At 43.3% G+C, this 25,459-nt stretch overlaps 1 long non-coding RNA gene across 3 annotated transcripts in view; it reads right to left on the reverse strand.

The window, feature by feature from the left end:
• The window catches only part of LOC129631943 (uncharacterized), a 77,557-nt gene extending 53,405 nt beyond the window's left edge, over positions 1-24,152 (reverse strand). Inside the window, exons 1-4 of one of the 3 annotated variants that reach the window (XR_008704237.1) lie at positions 24,037-24,152; positions 16,403-16,510; positions 9,472-9,522; positions 7,885-8,813 (exon numbers count right to left, since the gene is read on the reverse strand). This is a non-coding gene — a long non-coding RNA (uncharacterized LOC129631943). Of the gene's footprint in view, positions 1-7,884; positions 8,814-9,471; positions 9,523-15,255; positions 15,669-16,402; positions 16,511-24,036 lie in introns of those variants that run through there. The other 2 variants (XR_008704238.1, XR_008704239.1) reach the window with 2 other exon arrangements.
• Between the last annotated feature and the right edge of the window lie 1,307 nt (positions 24,153-25,459).

A 25,459-nucleotide genomic window follows, 5' to 3' on the forward strand; every position in this document is an offset into this window, starting at 1 on the left:
AGTGTTTGCAGGAAAGTTATAATACAGCTTTTTAAATGAGCCTTGAATAATGAGGCGGGGGAAACTGCCTCTTAGTTGCTGTTGCTCAGTCACTAAGTCAAGTCTGACTCTTTTTGCAACCCCATAGATTATCGTCCACCAGGCTCCTTTGTCCATGGGATTTCCCAGGCAAGAATACTGGAGTGGGTTGCCATCCCCTTCTCCAAGGGATCTTCTCAACCCAGGGTTCAAACCCAGGTCTCCTGCATTGGCAGATGGATTCTTTGCCACTGAGCCACCAGGGAAGCCCCTGCCTCTTATGAAACACGTGTAAATACCTGCCACTGGTTGAACATAATGAATAAAGATTTCTAATTCTCATCAGAAAACTAAAAGTGTTCTGCTGCCGCTTCTGAAGCACGGCTGCTTGCTTTACATTCATTAATATGTTAGCAGTTATTTATTGAGTACCTACTGGGTGTCAGATGCTGACCATGACACTGAGGATACAAGAGAGCAAGCAAAAACAGACTTGACCCTTGTTCCCACGGAATTTATAGTCTACTGAGGAACGATAGACATTAATTGAATAATCACAAACTAAATAATGACTTGAAATTAGATCTCAAAAAGGACAGAACAGATTTCTGCAAGTGCATGTAACTTGCATATGTAACCTAGACTGAGGGGTGGGTAAGGCTCCCCCAAGAGAGTGAGACTTGAGTTGTGATCTAAAGTAGATGAGACTATGTTAGAGTCCCAGACAAAAAGAACCTTTGCCTGTGCAAACGTCCGATGGCCCAAAGTGCTAAAAATTTTCTCTTGCGGCTGAGAGTACAGAGAACAGGTAAAAGGGGAAAGGGTCATTACTTTGAGAAGAGGCTAAAATTCAAGAAAGGGGCTGTATAGAGTTCTTGCTAAGATTTTAGGCTTTTTCTTTCATTATCATTCTAAGAGCAGTGAGTTTCTGTTCACCAGTACGCTCCATGATTTTGTGTGGGTATTTTTGTTTTCTTTTTTTTTAATATTTATTTATTTGGCTACGCCAGGTGTTAGTTGCAGCACGTGGTATGTTTAGGTGCAGCATGTGGGATCTAGTTCCTGACAAGGGATCGAAACTGGGCTCCCCGTGTTGGGAGCGTGGAGTCATACAGCCCCTAAACCACCAGGGAAGTCCCTGTAATTTGTTGCTTCAGTGTGCATATTACTTTCATTTTCTAACACTTCACAACAATATTTTTTGATCAGAGCTACATATGTGAGTCTGAGGAGAAAGCCAGAGATAGAGAAATAAATTAGAGAGATTTGCAGCTCTCCAGAAACCTATGGTTTACAAGAGAGGCAAGTAACCAGATAATTATGAAACAGTGTTAACATTGGTAGGGGGAAAAAGCTGGAAGGGGCTAATAGGGATAGGCTCCTCACCAAACCTCAGGGGCGAGGACAGATTTCCAGGTGTATAACACCTGAGCCCAAAGGACAAGTGGAAGTTTCCTAAAATACATAGAATAACAGCTAATATATATTTAGTGCTTACTCTGTGCCAGGCACTCAGATAAGTGCTTTTCAAATATATTTAAGAAAACAAAAGCCATGCAAGGTATGTTCTATTATTCTCTTCCTTTGAATATTCATTGGAAGGACTGACACTGAGCTGGAATTTCAATACTTTGGCCACCTGATGTGAAGAGCTGACTCATTGGAAAAGACCCTGATGCTGGGAAAGATAGAAGGCAGGAGAAGGGGACGACAGAGGACAAGATGGTTGAAGGCATCACTGACTCAATGGACGTGAGTTTGAGCAAACTCTGGGAGATAGTGAAGGACAGGGAAGCCTGGTGTTTCCACAGTGTTGCAAAGAGCTGCACACAACTGAGTGACTGAACAATGAACAACAACAAAAGATGCAGAAACTGAGGATCAGGAAGCTTAAGCAATTTTTTTTTTTAAGATTATACACCTGGGACATGGGAGAGTCATGATTTGGACAAAATGCCCTGTGCTTTAGAGTAAGGGCTGGAGGCAGGGAGCTTAAATTGTAAATTTAATATTAAAATATTAAAACATGAGCTGTGTTGGTTTAGAATGATGACAACCTCTTTGAGAAACTTCTGAGGGCCCATAAGTGCAGCATCTTTGCCCAAATCTATGGATGAGACCATTAGCCAAAATAGCACTCCTCTCTGCTCTTAAAGCGGTGGAGCCTTTCGTGCAATGGCAGCATCAGAGAGGAGTAATGCATGTGCGTCAGAGAACACATCAGTACTTAGACAATCAGAAAGGACCTGTTTGTGTATCATTTGACTTTCCTTCTCTCCCCCTGTAATTACTTCATTTCAGCGAAATCACACTGTATTATGATTTAACAACTGAAACAGTCACTTAAGCATGGATATTTTGCAAGCACCTTCCCAGCTTCCGATCTGGACTCGTAAGGGAGAACAAGGGGGATCACTTAGGGGTCCAGATAAACCATGTGGATGTGCCCAGTGGTCAGTGTTGGAACTTTAGTCCTGCCCTGGTTAAGGGCCACCAGGCCCCTGTTAGCAAATTCTGAGGCAGAACAATCACTGAGTGAAGCAGGGAAGAGATTGTAGCTTTTAAAGCAGAGAGGTTGGCCATAGGTGGGGAGAGAGGGCAGGAATATTCTGACTTCAGGCTGCAACTTTACCTCTTCTTTTGAAATTCAGCCCTCCCCCTTAGGCCCTTCTCAAACAATGTAAACCTGTCTCTACCTAGTTACTACCAAATGAACAGACAAACACATCCTGAAACTGCATGACAAAATGCAGGACCCGAATTGTTCCCATGCTTCCTGCAGATGTGAAATTCCAGCCTGTGGCTCATTCCCATGTGTTTCTTGTTCACGCCACACATATGTAATCAATCAGAGGTATATGGCGGTCCATGAGCTTGCGTCTGTAAAACGCATCCCTACAAGGAGGTGGCAGAGCCCTGAGTACAAACAGTGACTTGTGAGGCAAAACTTCAGACGTTTAGCCTAGAAGCGATCTTGAAGACCATCCTCCAGGCCCTGTTGTTTTGATTCATAAGGGGTCTTGGGTCCAGATGGAGCGGGGAGGCATGTGAGGTGTCCACGCTTGCAGGATGAAAACACTGACTTCCAGACCTCAAGCCACTGTGGTTCCAGCTATGTAGCATTGATCTAAAATAGATTTGCATTTCATACTTAGGCTGTAGGTCCCCTTCCTTCCTCATCAAAGGCATAATCCATCATCATTTGCAAGGCACTCATTTTAAGAAGTAGGAAATGAAATTCCCCAATGTCATTACAATTTTAATTTGCCAGGAACCACAGATTTGGGAAGCAGAACCTCTAAAGAAAAAGGTCACCAAAATGCATGCTGGGAGTCAACCCTGCTTCTCAAACTCACAGTGAGTCTAGAGCAGTGGTCTGCAACCTTTTCTCTGTATAAGTCCAGAAGGTAAATATCTTAGGCTTTGTGACCTGTGTTACAGCAATGCCACAACCGTTGTTACAGCAAGAAAGCTGCCATAGACAACATGTAAAGGAGTGGCTGAGGCTACGTTCCCGTAGTGGTTTAGTTGCTAACTCGTGTCTGACTCTTGCAACCCCAGGGACTGTGGCCCACCAGGCTCCTCTGTCCATTGGATTTTCCAGGCAAGAATACTGGAGTGGATTGCCATTTCCCTCTCCAGGGGATCTTCCCAACCCGGGGATTGAACCTGGTTCTCTGAACTACAGGCAGATTCTTTACTGACTGTGTTACCAGGGAAGCCCATGTTCCAAAAGAACTATTCATAGACACTGAATTTGAATTTCATATACTTTTCACATGACAACAAAATCTTGTTATTTTTTTTTAAAGCAATTAAAGATGTAAAATTTTTCTTAGCTCACAGCTATCCAAAACCAGATGGTGGACTGGGTCTGTCCTTTGCGCCATAGCTGGTTGGTCCACGGTGCAGAGTGAGATGGCTATAAGTCTTCCTCAGTGTGGTTTGTGCTATTAGGAAATCTACATGTGGCTACTGAAGAATTCTTTTACGCACAAGTCCTGTTTTTCATTGGATTCCATGAAAAATAAAATCTAGATGTTCCCTTTTAGGGAAATCTCCAAAATATTTAAAGGTACAGAGTAAATGTCTTCTTTCCCTCCTAGATTATTTGCTTTTAGCTTCCAGTGACCTTGCACGTGTGCCAAGTCACTTCAGTCACGTTTGACTCTTTGCAACCCTCTGGACAGTAGCCCACAGGGCCCCTCTATCCATAGGATTTCCCAGGTATGAACAAACACTGGGGTGGGTTGCCGTGCACTTCTCCAGGTGATCTTCCCAACCCAGGGATCGAACCTGCGTCTGTTGCATCTCCTGCATTGGCAGACAGGTTCTTTACCACTAGCACCATCAGGGTCCTCTTCAAAAGAGTACCATGTTTTATTTGTCTTTAAATCACTGATATGTGGCAAACCACCAAGCCCATATAATCAGCATCTCATAAAGGATTCTTTGGGTGGATTCTTTATTCTTTGGGTAGAATAAATTCTTTTTCAATACCCTCTTTAGGATACTTAAGTCTTTCCCTCTCACTGTAGACTTTATGATTCCAAGCTTGGTTTCAGTGCTTTTGTAAATTTTCTTTCATTTCTTCATTCATTTAATAAATATCTTGTGAGCACCTCCAAGGTGGCATTCAAGGCTCTCTGTGGTCTGACATGTCGAGATAAGATCCTGGTCTCATCTTATGATGTGTGTCCATACACATTCATTCATCTGTTCAATGAATATTCCATGAATAGTAACAATCCAGAGTGTGCCAGTGGCCATCCCAGCTTCTGAGAATAAGTCAGTTAGAATTCCTATCTTTGTAGAGCTTTCAGCCTGGTGAGGATACTATTAAAAACACTCACAAACAATGAGTGACTTACATGTATGACAAAAGCTAGGAAGGTGTAGGGCAGAGCACTGTGGGTTGATGTTTGCTCTATACTCCAGTCACACTAGACATTATACAGGACCCAACACAGCTTTAGTTTCCCATGCTGAGCCCTCTGCCTGCTCCTCACATTCTGGTTGACTCCAGCTTCCCACACTTAATGGTCCCATGGGTGAGCCCTTTCCCTTAAAATTTGCCTCCAACTCCAGCTCCCCAAGCTGAGTTAGTTGTACTCACTGCCATGCTCCCCTGGTACACTGGTCTTCTCTGATTGCTATATTTACATCTCTATATTGTATAGAATTGGAGCCCTTTGGGTACTGGCACACTTTGTTCAGCATTCTCAGCCACCATTCCAGTTGCCCAGCACAGCGTCAGGCTCAGCAGATAAGCAACGCTGAACACACATATGAATAAATGAATAAGAGCATGCACACCTCATGGCTGTGGGCCGGGTTTACCATGCCTGGAAAGTTGCTCACAGGAAAGTTTATATTATGCATTAAAAGCAGGTCAGCCCTTTTCAGATATTTTCTACTCCTCCTCCCCAACCCCCACCCCCAGCACACTCACATCTCAGTTTCAAAGCAACATCATTTCCAATTTCTCCTTTATTTGAGAAAACTCACTATTATGGAGGCAGGTCAAGTTGTCTTGCTCTCATTATTTTAGTTAAGGACTCTGACATCCTCCCTTTTTTCTTCAGTCTGACTCTGCTTAGCAATTCCAGAAGGTAAGTCCTCTCTTATCTAAAAGGGGACAATGAAGGCAGCAACTTGCTGTGATTCAACCAATCTGCAGAGTCCAGCAGAATCCCCTTAAAAGATCACTCTCCATCAAGGGATGACACTGTTTAACCCCAAATAACCCATGTGTTAAGGTCAAGCCTTCTCGTTTACTAACATGAATCAAAACTTTATCAATTATGTAAATGCAAACCAATGACGTCCCTTGGCAATTTTTGGAATTAGTATTGAAATCCTGACGAGGGAGATGTCATCTGGACCCATATTATCCTCCTGGCAGGTGATCATATTTTGTTTTCTGTTCTCTGTTTTGTAAGATTCAATAAAAATCCCTCCATGGTTTACTGAAAGTGGGACAAAGACAAAATACATGTCTGGATTCTTCAAGTTGCCCCTTAGGGCTGTTTTTTTATGAAAAAATAGTGAAAAATCTTTAAGAGAGGATATATAAGCCACAAACCCTCCTATTTCTCAGTGGGAGTTTCCAGCCTGGAGAGAGCAGGCAACACACCCAGGGTTCCGTGGAAAATGGGAGGGTGGGCAGCAATCTGAGGGGCACAACTTTGAACTTGGATCTAAATGCAGGTCTATTTCTGTATAATCGCAAGGAATTTTGTTTTTGCTCCATTGCTAAGTCATGCCTGACTTTCTGCAACCCCATGCTGGCAACTACAGCATGCCAGGCTTCCCTGTCCTTTACTATCTCCCGGAGTTTTCTCAAACTGTTATCCACTGAGTTGCTGATGCCATCCAACCATCTCATCCTCTGTCACCCCTTCTCCTCCCACTCTCAATCTTTCCCAGCATCAGGGTCTTTTCAAATGAGTTGACTCTTCCCATCAGGTGGCCAAAGTATTGGAGCTTCAGCTTCAGTATCAATCCTTCCAGTGAATATTCAGGGTTGATTTCCTTTAGAATTGACTGGTTTGGTCTCCTTGCAGTCTAAGGGACTCTCAAGGGTCTTCTACAGCACCACAATTCAAAACCATCAATTCTTCAGCATTCAGCCTTCTTTATGGTTCAACTCTCACATTCATACATCAGTTCAGTTCAGTTCAGTTCAATCGCTCAGTCATGTCTGACTCTTTGCAACCCCATGAATTGCAGCACACCAGGCCTCCCTGTCCATCACCAACTCCTGGAGTTTACTCAAACTCATGTCCATCGAGTCGGTGATGCCATCCAGCCATCTCATCCTCTGTCGTCCACTTCTCCTCCTGCCCTCAATCTTTCCCAGCATCAGGGTCTTTTCCAATGAGTCAACTCTTTGCATGAGGTGGCCAAAGTACTGGAGTTTCAACTTTAGCATCAGTCCTTCCAATGAACACCCAGGACTGATCTCCTTTAAGATGGACTGGTTGGATCTCCTTGCAGTCCAAGGGATTCTCAAGAGTCTTCTCCAACACCACAGTTCAAAAGCATCAATTATTTGGTGCTCAGCTTTCTTCACAGTCCAACTCTCACATCCATACATGACCACTGGAAAAACCATAGCCTTGACTAGACAGACCTTTGTTGGCAAAGTAATGTCTCTGCTTTTTAATATGCTATCTAGGTTGGTCATAACTTTCATACATAGCTACTGGAAAAAACATAGCTTTGACTATACGGACCTTTGTAGGCACAGTGATGTCTCTGTTTTTTAACACACTGTCTAGGCTTGTCATGGGCTTCCCAGGTGGCTCACATGGTAAAGAATTTGCTTGTAATATAGGAGACCCAGGTTTGATCCCTGGATGAAGAAGATCCCCTGGAGAAGGGAATGGGCAACCCACTCCAATATTCTTGCCTGGAGAATTCCAGGAGGTTTGTCATAGCTTTTCTTCCAAGGAATTTACCTAGTCTCTAAAAGACTTGTCTTCTCCATGCATAAAATGGACACATGCCTTACTCCAGCAGAAACAATTGTGAATGTTACACAAAATGGTTGATAGTTTGATTCGGAGTGCTTGGTACCAGGAATAAAGGAAGCGCTCAGTAAATATTAGCTAACGTCATTTTCATTTCCACAGCCAGATTTTTCAGCATTTCATGATTTCCAGGCCAATTTCAGTGTTTCATGATTTCTAGTCCAGTTTCAGTACTCTTTTGAATTTTCTTTTTTTCCATTCGTTCATGTGTTCAATGCATGTTTGTTAAGCATCTACAAGCTGCATGGAGCTCTGCTACGTCACAGAGGAGGATGTGATGAATGGACAAAGCACAGCCCCTCTTCTTATGGAGCCTACCTTAACCCACCACAGACAAATACATCATTTTTCAATCTAGACATTCAAACAGTCTCAAGCTTTCTCTGATATGAGCAATTAGGCTGCCAAGAGTTCTCCTTCTGTGCTTGGCACATAATAGTTGCTCAGTAAATGCCAATTGAATGAGTAAATGTCAGTTGAATGCAGAGATGGTTAATGGCAACGCATGTCTCATATTCTCAAACACTGAGGGATGAGTCAGAGGCTGTAGGCCCTTTTTTAATGGTTTTTGAGAGATCGTGTTGTGTATGCATGCATGTGCTTTGCTTAATTTACTTTCAGTCAAAGAAAATATCCTGTGGAGATTTTAGCATGTTAGATTCAAATTCTGAAACTAAACTTTATACCCAGTTGTCATGGCAACTGTGTTATTGAGATAATTAGATACTAACCTGAGTGTTAGCAAGGGCCAGTCATTTCTAGAGAGGACTTCAATTGGAAAAAGAGATTGCTGTTGAACTTTAGATCCTCTCCCTCCCAGTCATCCCTTTCAGAAGGAGAGCCAGAACCCATCAGCCCTTCTGTATTAGTTTGTTAGCACTATCATAACAAAATACCACAAGCTTCGTGGCCTAAACACAACAGAAATGTATTGTCTTTTCTGGAAGCTTGATGTCCAAAGCCACAGTGTCAGCAAGCTGGGCTCTCTCTGCGGCCTGTGCGGGAAGGACTGCTGCCGGCCTCTCTCAGGTCTATCCCTGGTCATCCTGTGTCTCCATCACGTCTCCCTTCCGCCCTTGTCTGCAGCCTGTGTGCTGCTTGCTCAGTTGTGTCTGACTCTCTGCAACCCCATATGGACTGTAGCCCGCCAGGCTCCTCTGTCCGTGGGATTCTCCAGGCAAGAATTCTGCAGTGGGTAGCCACTTCCTCCTCCAGAGGATATTCCCGACCCAGGGATGGAACCTGCTTCTTCTGCCTCTCCTGCATTGGCAGGCAGATTCTTTACTGCTGAGTCACCTGGAAGCCCGCCCTCTATATGGGTCTCTGTCCAAATTCCAAGGATTTGGAACACAAGGATACCAGTCAGATTGGATTAGGGTCCACCCTCATGACTTCATTTTAACGTGATGACCTCTGTGAAGGCCTTATCTCCAAATCAGATCACATTCAGAGGTGATAGGGTAGGGCTTCAATGGGTGAATTTTAGGGGGAACACAGTTCAGTCTATAACCCCTTTTCACCACAAGGGAAACTGGATCTTTCTTAGCCCTGCTGTTTGTGACTCCTGAGGCATTAGAAAGATGTGGTCAGCAGTCCCACTGTGTATAGAAAAAAGAAGTGAGGCCCACAGAGGCGAAGCTACTTGCATCATGTCAGCCAACCGAGGGATTTGGGACATCTTCATTGCATAGGGTACCCCAAAATCCTAATGCCCGTTTTTATCCCATCATGTCTAGATGTTTCATGCTTGTTTCATAAGATGAGCAGAATCTCAAGCACAGGAAGAGCTTTGGTGATTTTAGTGCTCAATCCATTAGGGGTTGGGCAAAGTCTTCCAGATTCCCCCAATATTAACTTAAAATCAGTTTTGCGGAGCCCTGACAGACCCGGCAATAAAAGAGATCCAAGGCCTACTTACCTTCCAGGCAGTGAACCTATATGACTGCCAAAGCTGTCGTTTTCTTGCCTCCTGAAAATGAAATGTTAATTTCCCCACTAAGACCTTCCACAGGCTTAGTTTGTGAGGCTAATAACAGTTCACATAAGAACAAGGGGAATGTCATCTTGCTTTGATGTGTGAACACAAAAAAGGGCTATCTTTAAAATTCCCTTCAAAGGGGGTGATGTTTATGAGTCCACTTTCAGTGAGGGATATAAAGGGATTTGTCAAACCCTGATGCGACTTCAGTGATGCAGAAAAACCACAGCCCAGTTCACTGAGCCAGCGTCAAAGCACGCTCACGCAACGCACGGTGCTGCTCTCTGCCCATTGCGCCAGCCCTGGGGCTCAGAGCTGCCCTGGCCTCCTGGGTCTCGTAGGATGTCCAGGCCATCATTTCCTTCTCTTCTTGCTTATTAATTAATTGATTTGTTTGGCTCTTGTGGTCTTGGTTTGAAAAGTGAAGAATACAATGGGAGACTTCTCACCAACATTATCAATCACAGCCCTGGCTAGCCCTTCACACCAGAAATACCGAAGATATTGAGTAGCCTGGGATATCATTGGTGCTTTCCTTTCCAAATCAATGGAAAATAGGTGATTGGACTTGACTTCCTAATAAAGGCTGCCTTCAGAGCAGCTGGGTTTTGTCTGCAGAAAAAGTTGTCAGCATTAGAGTTTGTAACCACATCATTCAAAGGTAGGAGAAGAATAAAATGTCTTTGTTTTTATGTGCCAGTTACTGGTGGCCTAGGCATCCCTGGTGGCTCAGTTAGTAATGAATCCTCCCGCAGGGCACGAGACCTGGATTCAGTGCCTGGGTCTGGAAGATTTCTTGGAAAAGGGAATGGCAACCCACTCCAGTATTCTTGCCTGGGAAATCCCATGGACAGAGGAGCCTGATGGGCTACAGTCCATGGGATCACAAGAGTCAGACATGACTTAGCAACTGAGCATACACACTGGTGGCCTGATATATAGTTTGAGCTGTTTCATATTATATCTAGATTTTAAATTAGGTTTTGTATACCCATTTCACTGATGAGAAAATAGAGGCTCAGGGGAATTAAATAATTTTGTCTTAATTTGTGCAACTCATTTAGGCTCCAAAGCATAGATTCAAACCCAGACAGACAGATTTTTTCTACTCCACTGTGATCCCACTCATTAAAGGATGTTCATATTAACCTATACATATGCTTATTCATAGGTCTGGTGACTAGTTACTGCCTTTGTGCTTCTAAAATAATTTATTTTAACCATGATGAAATGGATCAGTTCTATTGAGAAACCTAGAAGAGATATAGTCCCAGAAGTTTGATGACTCTTTGTTACATTTTCCCTCATTCAGGATGAGGTTTACTGTTACTCACTTTAGACTCTTCAAGGAGAAGTTCTGTGAATGTAATCTTCTCCATGAAGAAAACTTGAAAATCCCACAACTAGAGTCTTATGGCCTTGGCTGGCATTTAGCTTCTGACAGAGAGTGGTGGGCTGGAAAAAGCACAGCCTGTGGATAGTGAAAGCTGAGCTCTGTGTTCTCCTCCAGTCTTTGCTTGTTTGTATGACCTTTAGTAACTCGCTCAAGTCACAAGATGCCGTTTGTAAAATGAGTAAAAAAAAAAAAAATGGGTATGCTATTTAAGAGCACATGAGTGAATGCACATGTAGAGCTAACGTTAATTGCTCAGTTAAATCTGACTCTTTGAGACCCCATGGACTGTAGCCCACCAGGCTCCTCTGTCCATGGGATTCTCCAGGCAAGGATACTAGAGTGGGTTGCCATTTCTTCCTCCAGGGGATCTTTCTGACCAGGAATCAAATCTGGGTCTCCTGCATTGCAGGTAGATTCTTTACAGTCTGAGCCACCAGGGAAGCCTGAATGCATGTGTGCCTCCCCCTATATGTTGTATAAGTATTAATAGGTTTAATTATTATGGTCAATAATTATTGGAACCCTATTAAAAATCAGCTTATGTCCTACAGCTCTTATGGACTTCAAGTACTAAAAGTATTCTTATTTAACAATTAAGATGATCGTATGTCACAGAGATTAAAAGAATTTCCATAGTTCCATAATGGGGAAGTTACAAATTTAGCTCATGAGTGTCTGACTTTAAATCCATATTCCTTCTACAATATATATCCCTCCGTCTAGGCTCATTTGGGGAGAAGGCAATGGCACCCCACTCCAGCACTCTTGCCTGGAAAATCCCATGGATGGAGGAGCCTGGTAGGCTGCAGTCCCTGGGGTCGCTAAGAGTCGGACATGACTGAGCAACTTCAGTTTCACTTTTCCCTTTCATGCATTGGAGAAGGAAATGGCAACCCACTCCAGTATTCTTGCCTGGAGAATCCCAGGGATGGGGGAGCCTGGTGGGCTGCCGTCTATGGGGTCGCACAGAGTTGGACACGACTGAAGTGACTTAGCAGCAGCAGCAGTAGCAGCAGGCTCATTTGAAAGATTTTACCATGATTCATATTGATGCAACATAAAACTTGAAGTTGAATCTAGAGGAAGCTCAGTAGATGATCCAGCCTTCTAATGGGGTCTCTGTAAAGGACAATTAAATTTCAGAGGTGCTTGTCTGTCACTGGTGTACACAGCCAGGCAAATGGATAGAGGTCTTGGGCTTCCAGGGGTTCCCTGAACTTGAAGGTGCCTAAGAAGAGTGGGACAAGCAGTCACCAGCTTCAGATACAGCATTTGTTTCCATTCTCATAAGTAGAATGAGGTAGTCCATCACCAACCATCCCACCTGCCTTGAAAATGTGGCTTGTTAGCCAGACACCTGCTACACAAATTTTCCAGCTCCCATTTGACTACAGCTCCACTTTTCTGACTCTGATTTCCTGCCAGGGAAGCCTGATGACTTGACCTAAGCAAACAATTGTGACCACTGTCTACCTTTGCTACACTGGGTTGAGTCCTCCTTTAAAAGGCAGGCTGTTTTTGGCATCCTCTTTTTGTTACTATATTCTATTTCTTTTCCTTTTTAGGCAAATCATTTATTGTAAAAGAAAACCAAACCGAAGCATCTCATACCCTTTTCTGGAAAGAGGAGGGCTCAAATAGTTTGTGAATAAATAAATGTGGGTTAAAGGTGGAGGATAGTTCCCATCACCAGATCAGAACCACTCACAGGAGTCTCTTCAAATGTTATTTCCATAATTCTAAAATTATCTCTCCCTATTTTCATGCGTGCTAGTCCTTGCCAGATGCATATACTCCCCATACAAGCTTGGTTTCATCACTGTCCTCATGCTCACTGTAAAACTCATTCTCACTCATAACCTTTGCTTTTGCTGCTGCTTTCACCTCACATGTCCTCCATCCAGCTGTCAATCCTTAAACTTCACTGAAGCCCTAGCTCTGGACTCAGCCCTTTCTAGATCTTCCCCCACTGAACTCATGAAATATCAGAGTTTTCTGAATCATCTGTGGTCACATGCACCCGAGTTTGGTAGTTTTCATTGCTCATCGCTGAGATGATGAGTAATACCATCCCCACTCAATATTCAGTAAAGAGTGACCCCAGTATTTTCAGGAAGGTGCACTCATTGTTGAATTAGTCTCATCTCTAGAAATTTCTTTTTGGGCATCCCAGTTAATTCTATCGAACAACGTTCCAACTGGTTCTGCTCCGCCTTGTGGAAGAGAAGAACAATGCTATCACATTTTCATCTTTTCGTCTCCTACCCTTCACATGACTGAAGGCAGCCATTCTTCTACCCTCATCATGTTGCTCGGATCTCTCCTCCACCCTGAATTTCTCAGTGCCTTCACTCCTCCTGGGGAAATGCTGGGCTCTCTGAGTGCTGCATTCACACACAGTACCCCAGGGCAGCATAGAAACCTCAGCACAGTCCTTTTTATAGAAGGTGGCTCATCTATTTCTCCTCTTCTTCTTTGACTGTACTATGCAGACTAAGTTCATAGTTGTGTTTTTTAAGTTATTTCCTTTTATCACTTCTGAGACCAAGATCACTGGAAGAGCCCACTCTTTCTGCAGAGACTGCCTCTTAGACAAACCCTCTCTAGCCAGTGCTTGAAGAGTAGAATTTAAACATGATCTACATAAGCCCATGCAGTTTCCACCCTGCCACGCTCTGCCTCCCCAGAATAGTTTGCCTGCTTCATTAGGGTTCTAAATGTTGAAAATTTCAAAAGCATGAGCAAAAATCACAGGTACTAAGAACTGGTCTGAAATATATAAACATCATCTGATTCCACTCAACCAAGCTGTCAGGAGTGCATTATGTTTTACATGTCAGCATAATAATAGTTAATAATGATGCTTTGTATTTATCCACTGTCTTTCCTTCACAGACGTTGGCAGAGGTAAAGTAAATCTAACATCGATATTAAAAAATAAACCCCTGAATTAACACCAGCATGACACCACCACCACCCCAAACCAGAAAGCCTAATACAAGGCTCTCTGACAGCCTGGAAATGAATGGTTTTGCAAAGCATGAAAATTTGGCCTGTAGAATGACAAGAAAGTAATATGTCACTGGCGACTAGTTCTACCTCCTACCCTCAGGGTGGGTGTTGGTTTAATTTTGACTTTGGAGAAAAGTAAAGAAGTGAAAGGCATAAAAAACAGTGAAGTTTGGGCAAGCTTGCCATCTGGGAGAAAAGAAGCTGAGAGCAGCAGGTTGGCTGCCTGAACAGAGGAGAAGGGACACATTGAAAGTGAATTTTGAGACTCAGCCTGCCTTCCTATGAGGGTGCAGAGCCATGGTGCAGCTCCTTTCTAAAGGTGCAGGTAATATAGACATCAGTCTCCAGGGCTTTGGACATAAAGTAATGATTTCTGGGGAGTGTAAACAGTTACCATGTCCCACAGATATCAGTGGAATCAGGTTAAGACTGAGGAAAACAGCAGGATTAAGGGAAGAGCTGACATCTGCAGAAGAGAGTTATTAGGCATAAATTAGTATATGTAAACACCTCGTCTGAAACACTGCATCAATTACCATAAAAGTAATTTATAGATGAGCCATTTTAAGGAGTAATCATGCCTTAAGCACAAGGAACAAAGTTCTAATGGTAACGTTTTAAACATAAACAGCAGACCAAACTGAGAGAAAATAAAGTATAGAACTTAATTATGTCTTTCTATCTATGCAAGTAAACCATGGAGTTATTGGTGCAAAAATAATATAATATATTAAAAAATTAACCACTATTCCTAAAGTCAGAAAATAAAATACGATTTTATTTTCTCCCTCACTCACTCTCAACCGCCCCAACTCCCAAATTTGTCTAGCACTTAAGTGAAGGGGCAGCATTAGGGAGCATCACCAACACAGTGAACATGAATATGGGCAAACTCTGGGAGATGGTGAAGGACAGGGAAGCCTAGTGTGCTCCAGTCCTTGGGGTCGCAAACAGTCGGACACGAGTTAGCAACTGAACAACAACAGCAACAAGTGTAGAAAGAAATAAACATACGATTCCTAAACAGTCTCTGCTGTCAAGGAACCGGTAGAATCATCAGGGAGATAATGCACCAACATCAATAATCAAAGTCTAAGGAGAAACGGGCCTGATGACACAATGTGAACATACAGGACTCTCTAGAGTCATTGGAAGGACAATCTCATTGGGGAGTGGGATCAATCAGGAACGAGATCTTGAAGATACAGAAAGAGCATCCTCAGCTATATAAACATCCACAGCAAAGATATCTGAAAAGAACAGAAGATAGAGTACTGCTGGTCTAGAATACAGGCAGTGTGACTACCACTGTTTAATGGCACATTCCATGGTAAATAATGTCAGTGTACTCATAGCTGTCTCTTTGAGTTTTAATCTTCACAATGATACTATCTGGCAATATTCAATCTGTCATTATAGCTAACTTTTATTAAGCAATTGCTGTATGGTCATGTTCGTGCTTAGTACTTTATACTTTGTCCTGGGTTGATCATAAATGCCGGCCTCAGTTATTGGCCTCCCCTTAGCCAGGTCCCTTTCTGTAAGTCTCAGACCCCCTTCTCTTTGACTTTGGGCTTGCTTTGTGGCAGAAGTGATGTTATACTCAGTCAGAGCCAAGGACTCAGTAGGTTTTGAGTCACTCTCTCTGCCCTTACCACTTTCCTTCTCGGGGCTCCCACTTCACTCTCTCTATTTGGTCTGTCTACTATGAAAACCAGTCCAGGAGAGCCTGCTGGGAAATAAGACACCATGAAGAAGAGAACCCAGTTGTTCCCGCCAACACCACACTAGACCAACCTTGAGCAATCTCTCGCATAGCACAGGGGAGAGCAACTTGCTGGCCCCAGTTCCTGTAAATATTTTTCTATTGTGCTGAATTAAGATTATTTTCATGGTCGGGGTCCTTGTGGAAGCAAAGGACATGAGAGGGTATGAAAGGACACAGCCAAGACCAGCAAAGCTTCCTACCCATCTTGTAGCATAATAATCAAGCATATGTGAGCCCAGCTAAGACAGAACTGCCCAGCTAACCTCGTGGGCTCATGAGCAATAATAAAGGGTTTCTATTTGAAGCCATTGAGTTTTGTTAGTTTGTTATACAGCAATGCTGCTACTGCTGCTGCTAAGTTGCTTCAGTCATGTCCAACTCTGTGCGGCCCCATAGACTGCATCCCACCAGGCTCTGCTGTCCCTGGGATTCTCCAGGCAAGAACACTGGAGTGGGTTGCCATTTCCTTCTCCAACGCATGAAAATGAAAAGTGAAAGTGAAGTCACTCAGTCATGTCCGACTCTTCATGACCCCATGGACTGCAGCCTACCAGGCTCCTCCATCCATGGGATTTCCCAGGCAAGACCACTGGAGTGGGTTGCCATTGCCTTCTCCACTTATTCCCCTGAATAAGCATCAATTAGCTGAGAAACTTCTATGTGGACCCTGGCAGAATATTCATAAACTCATATACCTGATGGTGGTGGGAGGAGTTCACTATGGTGGACAGAATTACTGGTCTGAGAGGCAGCAACACAGCCAATTCCCACACTTGCCAAAGTCACATGCAGAGTCTGTATTTCTGGAGACAAAGATCAGCGAGATTAGAAAAATCTGGGCTGAAGGAATCAGCACCCACAAAATTTAGTCAGTTAAAAAAGTCTACAAGCTAGTTGTATTTTTAAAATATATTGTAAGTTTATCTCTGGCCTTTCTGTTGTTTCATTGATCTATATTTCCATTTTTGTGTCTGTATCATTCTGTCTTGATTACTGTCGCTTTGTAGTATAGTCTTAAGTCAGGGAGCCTGATTCCTTAAGCTCCATTTTCCTTACTCAAGGTTGCCAAGGGGTCTATTTGGGGCCTTTTGTGGTTCCATACAAGTTGTAAATGTTTTGTTCTAGATCCGTGAAAAATGCCATTGGTAAGTTGATATACAGCAATAGTTATCTTATATGCACGTACTCTTCACAACAGACTGTGAAAACCAATACTTGTCTTCATCCCCATTTTACAGGTTACTGAACCTTGGAAAAATCACATTGCTTGTGCTAAGTCCCATAGAACAAGAAAGCATAAGAGCAAGGATTTACATTCAGACAGCCTTTTTCTAGAGCCAGAGCCCTTAACCATTTTGCTAGACTAGGCAGAGTTAAGCAGAGACTCAAGAACAGAAAGCAAGCTGCAAAGCCAGACCCACCTGACTACAGCCCTTTCACTCTTTCTGCCACACAGGCCCCTCCCACAAAGGAAAGCACAGAGACACACATCTTATGGTGCAGGAAGGTTGAGGTCAGAGCGTGCAGGCTTGTGGACATCAAGCCAAAAGAGCTTTACCTCTGTTCTGAGATGTTAAGCAGTTCCTACGATTATTTGAACAGGGAGCAGAGTGAGAGCAGGCGTCTCTGTCAGGAAGTTTAAGAAACAGCAGGGGTACTTTCAAATAAGCCATAACCCAAGAATGAATTTGGTATTTTGTGTTTTCTGCCAAGAAAAATATCTCTCTGCAGAAAATGGACCTCTCTTTAGCTTAAAAATAAATGCAGGATGAACTAACCTCAAAAACTTCAGGGCCTAGGTCAGAAAGGTCTCTCCCATGCAGAACATTAATACCAACTTTGTGGAAACTTGAAGTGTCCATATTTTTTAAAATCATAAAATATGCTGGCAAACTTCACTTCCACAAGGACCCCTACCATGAGAATAATCTTAATCCAGCACAAAAGAAAAATATTTACAGGAACTGAGGCCAGCAAGTTGCTCTCCCCTGTGCTATGTGATATACTGACTACCCTGATTATGTGACAGTTTGATGGGCATGGTAGGAAAAAAAAACTGCTTCAGAGTATAAATATTAATGCTTAGGCAGTGATTTGTGTAAACTGCACAGCAAAAACAAAAGTAGAGATATAAGTTTTTCACATATTTTGCCTTGTCCACAGGGTATATTATTTACCCCACATGTTTTCCATTTTTACAGCTCATTTGTGTGACTCGGAACCATATTTCTCAAGTCCTGAATTCTCATAGAAGTTTTTCTTTTTTGACTCAGAATAGAATTGAAGCTGGTTTGCAAACCGGCATCTCAGGCATTAAAATCAAGCTTTAAAGGGTTCTTTTGTGAATATTATGTAGTATCAAAAGGAATTCAGTGTGGCAATATCAAACAATGTCCGTGCATATCTAAAACTGTTTTTCAAGACCATTCCAAATGATGCAGTGTCCATGGAAGAAACAGTGTGTTCAAATTCCCTTCTGGACATCATCTGTAAGTTAGTAGGTAGTGGCCTCATTCCACTCTTCGAATTTGACAGCATTACCTTCAGTGTGACATGGGAAACGAAGGTCCTCTGTTGTTTGCGCGAGTTAGAAAAGAAGCTGAATTCTTGCTTCTATATCCTGCATGCCGTGCCCTTTTGTCCTTGAGCAGCACGTACATAATCTTCTGCTTCTTTTTGCCCCAGCCATATGTTCTTGGGGCTTCCCTGGTGGCTCAAATGGTAAAGAATCTGCCTGCAATGTGGGAGACCCGTGTTTGATCCCTGGGTGGAGAAGATCCCTTGGAGAAGAGAATGGCTATCCACTTCAGTATTTTTGTCTGGAGAATTCCATGGACAGAAGAGCCTGGTGGGCTAGTCCATGGGGTCACAAAGTGTCAGACACAACCGAGTGACTAACACTTTCACTTTTTTTTCATATGTTCTAAGTTGCATCATGTAGCCGTACTGAGAATGGACTTATTACGAGTTGATAGCTTTCTTGCCTGGCTGGTTGTGTTTAGCCCCAGTCAGGCTGAACTCCTGGCCAGGCTACAGCACTGATCATGGATGGTTGGTGACAGGAGAGGTCTGGGCTGTCGTAGTCCACCCTAGGATCCTTCATGCACCTGAACAACAGATACTTCCGGTGCGCCCGTCTGCTGCCTGACCGCACTCTTGGTGCTGGGGATGCAGCATTATGGAATGCAGCAAGACAGACATGGCCCGTGGAGACCATGGGAGAGCGACAGATGATAAGCCTGGACAAGGAATACCCGAACAAGGTGATTTTTTATTGTGATACATGCTCTCAAGGGAGTAAATATGGTGCTATGGTAGAGGGTTACTGGTGATACGATAGAGGGTTAGCGGTGGGGATCTATAAGGAGACGACACTGGAGTTGAACCCTGTATGATGAAGCAAAGCCAGTCATACAGGGGTGAGCAGAGTACCTTCCAGTGAGAAGGAAAAGGAAATGCAAGGGCCGTAAGATGAGGGGGAAGCTGGCATGGCTGAGGAACTGGAGCAGGTAGGAGAGTAGACAAGATCCGGATTACTTAGGCACCCGGCTGCTAAAATGAGGAGTGGGGAATTTGTGGAAGGCTGCACGCAGAGGTGAAATGTGGTCTAATTCATACTGAATCTCAAATCCATATCTGGATTAGGGCTTCCCTCTAACCTCTACTTTGTAGAGGAATTCCCCATCGAGGGATTCTCTACTTCCTTCCTGGGGCTGGAGCCTCATCCTCACCCCAGGGATTCTGCTTCCTGTCTGGGTACTTACTTGGTCACCCCTGCTTCCCTTGGACCTTGGTGATCATCACCATCTAGATGCCTCTTCTCAGTTACCCTCCCATCAGTTCAAACAAGCTCAGACAGTCACGCTGGCTGAGCCTGAATTCAGTGTGCTGTCTCTTTGCATGCTGGTGGTGGAACCACCGTGACTCAGCCCAGAGTCCAGATGGACCTCCATGCTCTTCCCATCTTGACCTGGACCACCATGTCCTAAACGTGCCTTCAGAGAGCTCAACTCGTGAGAAAGACTTTAATGCTTAACATCTCCAAATAGAAACAACGCACAGTAGAAGAGAGAAACATTGTGTGCGTTGTCTTGCTCTGGTCATCTGAATTGTTATAAATAGACAGGCTTTCCCAATCCCAATTCAGATCAGATCAGTCGCTCAGTTGTGTCCGACTCTTTGAGACCCCATGAATCGCAGCACGCCAGGCCTCCCTGTCCATCACCAACTCCCGGAGTTCACTCAGACTCACGTCCATCGAGTCAGTGATGCCATCCAGCCATCTCATCCTCTGTCGTCCCCTTCTCCTCTTGCCCCCAATCCCTCCCAGCATCAGAGTCTTTTCCAATGAGTCAATTCTTTGCATGCGGTGGCCAAAGTACTGGAGTTTCAGCTTTAGCATCATTCCTTCCAAAGAAATTCCAGGGCTGATCTCCTTCAGAATGGACTGGTTGGATCTCCTTGCAGTCCAAGGGACTCTCAAGAGTCTTCTCCAACACCACAGTTCAAAAGCATCAATTCTTCCACGCTCAGCCTTCGTCACAGTCCAACTCTCACATCCATACATGACCACAGGAAAAACCATAGCCTTGACTAGACGAACCTTTGTTGACAAAGTAATGTCTCTGCTTTTGAATATGCTATCTAGGTTGGTCATAACTTTCCTTCCAAGGAGTAAGCGTCTTTTAATTTCATGGCTGCATTCACCATCTACAGTGATTTTGGAGCCCAGAAAAATAAAGTCTGACACTGTTTCCACTGTTTCCCCATCTATTTCCCATGAAGTGATGGGACCGGATGCCATGATCTTCGTTTTCTGAATGTTGAGCTTTAAGCCAACTTTTTCACTCTCCACTTTCACTTTCATCAAGAGGCTTTTTAATTCCTCTTCACTTTTTGCCATAAGGGTGGCATCATCTGCATATCTGAGGTTATTGATATTTCTCCCGGCAATCTTGATTCCAGCTTGTGTTTCTTCCAGTCCAGCGTTTCTCATGATGTACTCTGCATATAAGTTAAATAAGCAGGGTGACAATATACAACCTTGACGTACTCCTTTTCCTATTTAGAACCAGTCTGTTGTTCCATGTCCAATCCTAACTGTTGCTTCCTGACCTGCATATAGGTTTCTCAAGAGGCAGATCAGGTGGTCTGGTATGCCCATCTCTTTCAGAATTTTCCACAGTTTATTGTGATCCACACAGTCAAAGGCTTTGGCATAGTCAATAAAGCAGAAATAGATGTTTTTCTGGAACTCTCTTGCTTTTTCCATGATCCAGCGGATGTTGGCAATTTGATCTCTGGTTTCTCTCTGCCTTTTCTAAAACCAGCTTGAACATCAGGAAGTTCACGGTTCACATATTGCTGAAGCCTGGCTTGGAGAATTTTGAGCATTACTTTACTAGCGTGTGAGATGAGTGCAACTGTGCAGTAGTTTGAGCATTCTTTGGCATTGCCTTTCTTTGGGATTGGAATGAAAACTGACTTTTTCCAGTCCTGTGGCCACTGCTGAGTTTTCCAAATTTGCTGGCATTATTGAGTGCAGCACTTTCACAGCATCATCTTTCAGGATTTGGAATAGCTCAACTGGAATTCCATCACCTCCACTAGCTTTGTTCGTAGTGATGCTTTCTAAGGCCCACTTGACTTCACATTCCAGGATGTCTGGCTCTAGGTCAGTGATCACACCATCGTGATTATCTGGGTCGTGAAGATCTTTTTTGTACAGTTCTTCTGTGTATTCTTGCCATCTCTGCTTAATATCTTCTGCTTCTGTTAGGTCCATACCATTTCTGTCCTTTATCGAGCCCATCTTGGCATGAAATTTTCCCTTGGTATCTCTGATTTTCTTGAAGAGACCCCTAGTCTTTCCCATTCTGTTGTTTGCCTCTATATCTTTGCATTGATCGCTGAAGAAGGCTTTCTTATCTCTTCTTGCTATTCTTTGAAACTCTGCATTCAGATGTTTATATCTTTCCTTTTCTCCTTTGCTTTTTGCTTCTCTTCTTTTCATAGCTATTTGTAAGGCCTCCCCAGACAGCCATTTTGCTTTTTTGCATTTCTTTTCTATGGGGATGGTCTTGATCCCTGTTTCCTGTACAATGTCATGAACCTCATTCCATAGTTCATCAGGCACTCTATCTATCAGATCTAGGCCCTTAAATCTATTTCTCACTTCCACTGTGTAATCATAAGGGATTTGATTTAGGTCATACCTGAATGGTCTAGTGATTTTCCCTACTTTCTTCAATTTCAGTCTGAATTTGACAATAAGGAGTTCACGATCTGAGCCACAGTCAGCTCCTGGTCTTGTTTTTGCTGACTGTATAGAGCTTCTCCATCTTTGGCTGCAAAGAATATAATCAATCTGATTTCTGTGTTGGCCATCTGGTGATGTCCATGTATAGAGTCTTCTCTTGTGTTGTTGGAAGAAATGGCTGCGCTTTGCTGGAGCAGCCATGAAGAGATACCCCATGCCCAAGGTAAGAGAAACCCAAGTAAGATGGTACGTGTTGCAAGAGGGCATCAGAGGGCAAACACACTGAAACCGTACTCACAGAAAACTAGTCAATCTAATCACATTAGGACCACAGCCTTGTCTAACTCAGTGAAACTAAGCCATGCCCATGGGGCAACCCAAGATGGGCAGGTCATGGTGGAGAGATCTGACAGAATGTGGTCCACTGGAGAAGGGAATGGCAAACCACTTCAGTATTCTTGCCTTGAGAACCCCATGAACAGTATGAGAAGGCAAAATGATAGGATACTGAAAGAGAAACTCCCCAGGTCAGTAGGGGCCCAATATGCTACTGGAGATCAGTGGACAAATAACTCCAGAAAGAATGAAGGGATGGAGCCAAAGCAAAAAGAATACCCAGTTGTGGATGTGACTGGTGATAGAAGCAAGGTTCGATGCTGTAAAGAGCAATATTGCATAGGAACCTGGAATATCAGGTCCATGAATCAAGGCAAACTGGAAGTGGTCAAACAAGAGATGGCAAGAGTGAATGTTGACATTCTAGGAATCAGCAAAGTGAAATGGACTGGAATGGGTGAATTTAACTCAGATGACCATTATATCTACTACTACGGGCAGGAATCCCTCAGAAGAAATGGAGTGGCCATCATGGTCAACAAAAGAGTCTGAAATGCAGTACTTGGATGCAGTCTCAAAAACGACAGAATGATCTCTGTTCATTTCCAAGGCAAACCATTCAATATCACAGTAATCCAAGTCTATGCCCCAACCAGTAACGCTGAAGAAGCTGAAGCTGAACGGTTCTATGAAGACCTATAAGACCTTTTAGAACTAACACCCAAAAAAGATGTCCTTTTCATTATAGGGGACTGGAATGCAAAAGTAGGAAGTCAAGAAACACCTGGAGTAACAGGCAAATTTGGCCTTGGAATATGGAATGAAGCAGGGCAAAGACTAATAAAGTTTTGCCAAGAAAATGCACTGGTCATAACAATCCCAATTAGAACATTAGTTCTTCCCTCCCTCCCTTCATTCCTTCCGTCCTTCCTTCCATACTTTTTTCTGTCCTTTCTGCCTTCTCTCCCGTCTTTACTCTTTCCATCCTTCCTACCTCGATATCTACAAGAAGAGTAGAATCCTTTAAGGGATTTATGAACATGATAATTCTAGTAATGATACCAATAATCATTATGATGATAATAAAATAATCATAGCTAGCATTTATTGAACATTTAAATGTGCCAGGCATTGAACCAAGCCCCTTTCATACATCTCATCTCATAAATCCTGACAACTCTAATGGGTAGTGTTAATATCTCCATTTTAAATGTGAAGAACTCGAAACCTTTTAAAGGTTAAGGCACTTGTCAAGGTTGCACAGGAAGGCAAAGAACAGAACTGGCTGGTCCGGATGCTGAAGCCATGTTCTTCCCCTCACTTATTGTGATGGTTTGTATTATTAAGCGTGACTGAACCTATATTCTGTACTGAGAACTTTGTAAAAGGCGCACGTGTAGAGACAAAGCATCTTTAACTCTTATTTGGAATGAGAATGGGTATAATTAAATACAGGGCTCCTGGATCTAGACAGACAGGGAGTTCTAATCTTGACCTCTCCTTCCTCCTCCCAGAGATGCTCATAGAAACCCTCAACCGCTGTGTTTGGTGGGAAAGGTCTGGCTCACTTGGAGAAAGCCAATGTGTGTGTAATGCGTGTGTGCACATTCACGTGTATCACTCTATGCCATGAGCACTGAGTCCCCCCAGACTCCTTGTCCTTCAGTCTGAAGTCAGATTGCATTAGTCAGGAGGTATCCCCATCAATTTCTGTTTGCCCACAAGATGCTGTACCTACTACTGGCTGCACTTCCTGGTGTCTTCAGAGGGACATCACTCTCCCTGCCGTGGTCCTGGTGGTGGTGGTGGTGAATGTGTGGGGAGAGGGTGGGGTCCATTTATTCTCACCACTGTGGCTTAAGGAGGGGCATTTTAAATCTTCTTCTGAGGGAACAGTTAATCCATTTGGAGGATTATGCCCAAACTAGATTATCCACTGGACGAATACAGCCACCATAACCTTTCTTTCCTCTTCAGCCTCATTAAATACCCCCTGTCACCAGGCTCAGCAGGTACCCTGCGGGTGTGACAATCTCATCACTGCATGCCCATTAGCGGGTTGGCTCAGTTGCAGCATTCCCTTTCAGAATAAGTACACCTCCGAGATGACTTCTTTATAAAAGAATGTAATTTAAACTGAAAAACAGAAGGTTTTGTATTTTAAGCTGTTGCTCACCAAAGAAATGGGTCCTGTTATCATTTACTTTCCTCTATCAAGGAAGACATCATTGCACAGAGGTGGGTATTTGACTAGGCAAAGTACATAGAGGCACACACACAAAATCATCATACACAATGGTCTCCAGGAAATTAGAGTCTGGGATGAAAGATGGTTATGCTTTAGGAAGTCTCTGTAGCCGAGAGAATCATTTCTCAAAAAGATACCAACTACCAATACTAAAGTAACAGCTACCAAGACACTTTGGGTTCTCCTAGGAGTTGTCACCTTTTAATACCTTTTTAATATGGTGATATTGCACGTGTCTGGTCAAGTTAGGGTGCGTGCTTTTCCTTGTAGGTGAATTCTCCAGATAACTGAGACAGCGTTTCCCCTATTGGGTACCTGTTTGTTTAAAGGGAAACCATTATTTAATGTATCACATTCCTCTTTGCTTTTTGAAGCAGAAAATATAGAAACCAGGTTAACCTTTCCTTAATGTCACAGACAAGCATTATCAACAGTTGTGACAGAGAGAGAAAGTACTGTATTTGAAATTATCTGATACGACATACATGTTTATACTCGGCTGCTCTTCACAAAGAATTGGAGGCAGTTTAGAAAATTATATGTAATACAAAAGGAAAAGAGAAAATAATTGAAGGAATCAAGCTGAAGGGAAAATAGGAAAGCCAGGGAAAAGATCCATGTGAGAGACCCTGTCTTCAGGTTCTGGTTGCAAGTGCTGGAAATCCAGTGTGGAGTTACTTGAGGACCAACATGGAAGTCACTGCTGTATTGAGATTTACTGCGGAGTGAGGAGTGGTGGAAGTGGCCTTGAGGTTGACCAGAATTAGCTCCCGAGTACTGTCAGAACCCTCTCTGTAGGTTTCTCATCTTTGTTTCTCTGTGTACCATGTAAAGGGGGTGTGGTGGTATGGCTTACAGGAAAGCATGCATTTCTCCACCTCTTCTGGTAGAAAAATCTTGGAACAGGAC

This window comes from Bubalus kerabau, chromosome 17 (genome assembly GCF_029407905.1).
Source record: "Bubalus kerabau isolate K-KA32 ecotype Philippines breed swamp buffalo chromosome 17, PCC_UOA_SB_1v2, whole genome shotgun sequence".
Taxonomy (NCBI): domain Eukaryota; kingdom Metazoa; phylum Chordata; class Mammalia; order Artiodactyla; family Bovidae; genus Bubalus; species Bubalus kerabau.